The following is a 6,871-nucleotide window of genomic DNA, read 5'->3' on the forward strand; positions in this document are numbered from 1 at the left end:
TCCCTTAGAGGCTACCAGTTTTCCTTGACTTGCGGGACCATTCCTCCTTCTTCAAAAACAGGACTGCCAGGCCAAGTCCTTCTCATGCTGCCATCTCTCTTTTGCCTCCCTTTTTTTCATTTAAGAATCCTCATGATTATATCAGGTCAACCTGGACAATCTAGGATCATCTCCTCATCTCAAAGCCAGTTGATTAGCAACCTATTTGTTATCTTTTTTTTTTTTTTTTGAGAGATGCTCGCCAGAAAGACAGAGAGAGACAGAGAGATAGAAAGTGAGAAACCACACCCCAGAGTGGAGGGCACTGCATACAGAAGCCATCTTGAGCTATCCACCATCTTGGAAACCATTAGGTTTCACTTCCTCATTGAGCAAACCGTTTCTCAGAAATCATGTGACCAACTGTTCTACCTGTGGGGCAGTTGGGTTTCTAGGCAACGGGAAAGATCCACCCACACCAATGATTGGTTCATACTGTTCTATATCATTTGCATTTCGGGCAACCAATCGGTGCCCACCAGCCTGTATATAACTCGAAATTCTTCCTCAATAAGGAAGACTTGAAGACTTGATTAGCACCTCATATTGTCTCTACTCTGTGTATCTGTGTGTGTTTGTCCCTTCTCTCACTCTCTCCCCCAGGAAACTGTTCGACTGTCCTGTGGGTCGGGACACCCCAGGAGGGATGGCCACACAGCAATCCCTTCTCCATTCTCCTCTCGGGATCTTGGGCATGCACACACACACGCCCGGCGTGAGTTTAAGCCACTGGGTCCGGGACTCGAACCACAGTTGGTTACATGGGAATTCAGCGACATAGCCATTATGCCAACGGCTGGTCCCATCTATTTGTTATCTTAATGTTTTGCCACGTGACCTACCATAGTCATAGTTTCTGGGGATTAGGACATGGACATCTTTGGGAGGCAATTTTCTGCTGAACTCAGTCACTTTTTCCTCTCTTTCTCTGTATTGTCTATGCTGCAAAAACTGTTTCATGTACGTGAACAAGAGGACTGCAAAAAAATAATTCACAGGAAATGCATATTATTAAAAAAACTATGCCTGTATTTCAGTTTTTGTGCACCAAAAATGCACTCATACGTTAATTCCACTTCCCACAAACTTTTTGAAGTACATGCATCCGTGTCTATAAGTATATACATACATCTCTCTGCTACTTTTTCCCAATGACTCTAGAAGCAATGACACTTTCATAAACAATTGAGCATGCTTTAGCATGTAGAGTTGGTTTCTATCTCCAAAAAAGAAACCTAGATTCCGTGGAGGAATGGGTGATTCCAGAGCTGAAGTAAGGAAAGTACAAGACGAGCCTGGAGCATCTTATAATACCAGAAAGTCAGGAAGTACTCAAAGAAGGATGGAAGCTTTTCAAGAGGATACAAGAGTCAAAGATAGAAGATTAGGGTGGCTAATCTGAGACAATTTGAGTAAGCAATGATAGTAAAGGATTAGAACCCACAATATAAAGTAAGAATCCATGTGTCCATGGTAATAATAAATATATGAACAAATAAATGCAAAGAAGAGAAGGTCACAAATAGAATGAAAAGGAATGACAGAAATAGGAAAATTACCATTTGGCATAATTATAATGATAGTTGACTTAGGCAAGAATCATCAGTGGATTATAGAACCAGTCAGTGGTGTCCCATCCAGGCAGACCACAGTGGGACACCCTACCTTGCTCTATACATAAACAAAATAGCATGCATGATCTATTATAGTTTTTTCAAAGCAATGTCTACATATAATTGCCATCTCTAACTTTGTGCAAGTGCCAATGAGGACATAGATAACATTTTCTGGAGATTATCAAAATTGAGAGCTTAGCATCCAACAATACCTAGGAACTAAGAAGCATTCAGGTAATGTGCTATGAATATCAATTAGTGGTATCAGAATATGCCTATTCTCATTTGCATTTAAAAGAAATCATAATTTAGCTTTATACTATTATCTTTTTAAATTACTACATCGTAATTTTATTAGGGTCTTCAAAAAGTTTATAGAAAAATGAGTATTTTTTTTAAAAAGCATGCATGGATTTAAAAAATAATTTGCACCTAAATAAACTCTTTAATTCCATTTTTTTTCATAAACTTTTTTTTGAGAGGTTTTTGCTACAGGGCGCATGCACTCGCCAGAGAGACAGAGAAACAGAAAGCGAGAAATCATCTCCCGGGGGGGGGGGGGGAATGGCCACGCTGCAATCCCTTCTCCTCCATTCTCTTCCTGGGATCCTGGGCACGCACGCACATGCACCCAGTGTGAGTTTTAAGCCACCGGGTCAAGGACTTGAACTGCTGTCGACCACATGGGAGTTCAGCGACATAGCCATTATGCTAATGCTGGTCCCTATAAATTTTTTGAAGTCCCCTCTTATAATTTATGGGATACAATGTGTTTTTCAATTTATTTTCAGAGGGCTGAACAGAGAAAGACCGAGAAAGAAAGAGGGAGAAAGCACTACCCCAGTAGGGTGTGGTCATGCTACAATTTCTTCTCCTCCATTTCTCCATCCTGTTGGCATTTTGGGCATACATGGATGTGCACCCAGCATGTTTTTCAAGTCACCAACGCTGGGATTCAGATCATGGTCAGTCATATGGAATCCATCTTCTTTAACCTACAGGGTCAGTCCATTTATCATTTTTGTGGTGAGACATTTGAAATTTATTCTCTAAGTTATTTTGAAATATTCAATATATTATTATTGACTATAGATACCCTGCTGTACAACAGATCTCAAAACTTACACACTAGCCCCATATAACTGAAAATTTGTACCCTTTGATCAACCATATCCATTCCTTCCCTCTCCCAATCCTCAGTAACCATAATTCTACTCTCTATTTCTATAAGTTAAACCTTATTTTTTTTAAGTTTATTTCTTTTTTCCCCCTCTTGGGAGAGAGAGAAGTACCCTCAACAAGGTCTCATGCTATCATCTCCCTCCAGCCTTCCTAGCTAGCCAGGATAACAAGCATGTGCATACTTAATATACACAGTATGACCTGGGAACCAAACCTCGATTTTCCACATGGCATCCAGCAATGCAGGCTGACACTCTACCACTATGCCACCATGGCTGGACCTAGACTTTTTAAGATTTCATATACAACTGAGATAGTACCACATTTGGCTGTGCCTGCCTTATTTTACTTATTATAATGTCCTCCAGGCTTATCCACAAGGTCATGAATAACAGAATTTCCTTCTTTTTAAAGGCTGAATAGTATTCCATTGTGTATATGTGTTCTGATCTCCAAAACCACAGAACCTATGGATACATAAAGCCAACTGTGAGGGATTTGAGCATCAGTGGATTTTGATATCTTTGACGAGTCATGGAACTAATCTCCTATGGATAGTTACAGAAGACTGTATACCACAGTTTTCCTACTGATTCATTTGTTGATAGACACTTTGATTGATTTCATATCTTGAATATTATAACAATGAATGCTGCAATGAACGAGGAAGTGGAGAGTGATTTCAATTACTTTGAATATATACCCCAGAAATGGGATTGCTGGATCATATGACAGTTCTCTTTTTAACTGAGGAATCTCTATACCGTTTTCCTTAATAGCTATCCTAATTTACATTCTTGTCAAGTGTACCAAAAATTGGCTTTTCTGTGCATCCTAGCAAACATATTATCTTACATCTTTTTGATATTAGACATTTTAACAAGTGTGAGATGACATCTTTTGTAGTTTTAATTTACATATCCCTAATGATTAGTGATGCTGAACATTATTTTTTTATGAACCTGTTGATCATTTGTGTCCTCTAGTGAGAAATATCTGCTTAGATCTTTCATTCATTTTTTTTAAGTTTATTTTATCCAATTGAGACGGAGAGAGCCACCCCCAACAGTATTTTCATGCCATTATCTACCCCCAGCTTCAGCCAACCAGAATCATGAGAACACACATGCACCCATCATGCACAGGGAGACCTTGGGGCATGAAACTAGGACCTTCACATGTGGTCTCAGAGTCATAGAGCATTGCATTAGTACTATGCCACTGTTGTTGACCTTTTCCCATTTTTTAATCAGGTTGTTTGTTTTCTTGCTATTGAGTTGTTTTGGTTCCTTATATATTTTGGATATTAATTCCTTCTCAGATGTGTAGTTTGCAAACAACTCTGTGAGTTGTCTCTTCACTTTGTTGATTGTTCCTTTACTGTGCAGAAACTTGTTAGTTTGATGCAATTCTGTTCTTCTGGTTTTGCTTTTATTACCTGAGCTTTTGGGGTCATATCCAAAGAATTCATTGCCCCAGTATCATGGAGCTTTTCCTCCGATGTTTTCTTCTAGTAATTTTACAGGTTCAGGTCTTATATTTACTGGATTTAGTCTCTCTCTCTCTTTTAATAAAGAATTGTTTTACTTATCTTTACTTATTTATTTATTTATCCATTCTAATTTGACCAGGGAGAGAGAGACAGAGAGAGGGAAAGTGAGAAAGCAAGCTTTTAGGTTTTGGACTTGAACCACGGTTGGCCATGTGGGAGTTCAGCAACCTCAACCACCACACTACCTGCCAGCCCCTGGATCTAGTCTTTAATCCATTGTGAGTTGATTTTTCCATATGGTGAGAAATGAGGATCTGATTTTATTCCTTATATGTGGATATCATTTTACCAACACCATTTATTGAAGAGACTGTCCTTTTCTCATTGTATGTTTTTATAACCTTTGTCAAAAATCAATTGACCAGGGAGCTTGAGGCACGTAGGGCCGGAGACGCTGCAGACCCGCGACCCGGAGCAGCTCAGAGCGTTGAACTCTTCAAGTCTGCAATAAAAAATGGCCTCCAATAAAACTACATTGCAAAAAATGGGTAAGAAACAGAATGGAAAGAGTAAAAAAGTTGAAGAGGCAGAGCCTGAAGAATTTGTGGTGGAAAAAGTACTGGACCGACGCGTAGTGAATGGGAAGGTGGAATATTTCCTGAAGTGGAAGGGATTTACAGATACTGACAATACTTGGGAACCAGAAGAAAATTTAGATTGTCCAGAGTTAATTGAAGCATTTCTTAATTCTCAAAAAGCTGGTAAAGAGAAAGATGGTACAAAGAGAAAATCTTTATCTGACAGTGAATCTGATGATAGCAAATCAAAGAAGAGGAGAGATGCTGCTGATAAACCAAGAGGCTTTGCCAGAGGTCTTGATCCTGAACGAATAATTGGTGCCACAGACTGCAGTGGACAGTGGATGTTTCTCATGAAATGGAAAGATTCAGATGAGGCAGACTTGGTACTGGCAAAAGAAGCAAATATGAAGTGTCCTCAAATTGTAATTGCTTTTTATGAAGAGAGACTAACTTGGCATTCTTGTCCAGAAGATGAAGCTCAATAATTGTGTGGAGAAAGAACAGCATTCTAATGGAAAACTCAAGTTTGATATGTTTGTTTTGAAAGTAGTATTGGGGAATTGGGGAGGGTTGCATCCCAATAGCACTGGTTACTTTGAACAAATAAAAGCTTTTCTGTAGTTGCTTCCTAAAAAAAATATACATAAGATAATAGTAAATGGCTTTCTGTTTTTGAAACCTTCACCAAAACAAAAACTGTGTATAAGCTTATATGTTTGAGATCCTGTCATGCTGAGCAACCTCAGAATAAGAAATAAGTTCCTCCAAATTAAATTGAAAGTTTTCCCGAAGCCATAACCTTTCAAATTAATGCTTTTGTAATTGGGCAATCTAAATTGGATAACTTAAAAGCAATCATCAGAATTTTTTATCTATCTGTAGTCATATAAATTCAATAGTTTATTTGCAGAATTCCTGAAAGGAGAAATTCTATGGTTACTAGTAAGCTCCCCTCCCACATGACAAAAATGGACAAATCCCAGTGTTTAGCTAAGAAAGACTATAAGTGGGCATTTTAATCCTCTAGTAAACTTCCTTTATAAAAAGTTGAAATCCTTATGCTCTATTGACTGAAAGGTCATTATTCATAAATGTCTAAGATTTGGCTCATGGAAACTTAATCAGATGGTTAAAGATGTTAGCAGTTTAGGACTTGCTGGCATAAATGAGTGAACAAATTTGATCTAAAACTATTGTGCATGTTTCTTTTCTTAACCCCAATTCATTCCTTATGTGTAGGCCTCAATCTTTGCAGTGTTTGGGTTACTGATTCAGCAGAAGCAAGAAGAACCAATAACTCTGTAGTAATCAGAATGTTACCCAACTGTATATTGTTTACTTTATTGTAAATACGGGTGAACAGTGGTCAATAAATAGTTTTATATTCCTTAAAAAAAAAATCAATTGACCAGAAATGCCTGGTTTTACTTCTAGGCTTTCTATCCTATTCCATTGGTACATGTTTCTGTCTTTGTGCCAGTGCCATGCTGGATTTTAAAAACTATTTAGATATTTATTATTACATAATAAACATATTAAATAATAAACATATTACATAAAGCAATATATATTATTTATTGAAAAATCTTTTAAGATGAATTTTATTGTGTATATATATGGTTTAAAACATGATGTTGTAAGATCCATACAGATTGTTAAAAGGTTATTATAGGGAAGCAAATTAATGTATCCATCATCTCACATAGGTTTCTGTATCAAGAATAGCTAAAATTTATTTGTTTACTATCAATCCCATATACAGTACAATTTTATTACCTGAAGTCCTCACGTTGCAAATTAGATCTCTAGATTTGGTCATCTTACATATCTGATACTTTATATCCTCTGACTTACATCTTCCATAACCTCTTTTCCCTTCACTCACCCCCAGCATTGTTTTGTTCTCTGTCTCCGTATATTTGATTTTCTTTATTTTTAGCATTCTATACATAAGTGAAATT

General features: G+C 37.5%; 1 pseudogene; it reads left to right on the top strand.

Moving 5' to 3' along the window:
- Nucleotides 1-4,823: 4,823 nt before the first annotated feature.
- LOC102491014 (chromobox protein homolog 3 pseudogene) lies at nt 4,824-5,395 on the top strand (annotated as a pseudogene).
- The last annotated feature ends 1,476 nt before the right edge of the window (nt 5,396-6,871 follow it).

This window comes from Tupaia chinensis, unplaced genomic scaffold (genome assembly GCF_000334495.1).
Source record: "Tupaia chinensis unplaced genomic scaffold, TupChi_1.0 Scaffold000248_1, whole genome shotgun sequence".
Taxonomy (NCBI): domain Eukaryota; kingdom Metazoa; phylum Chordata; class Mammalia; order Scandentia; family Tupaiidae; genus Tupaia; species Tupaia belangeri.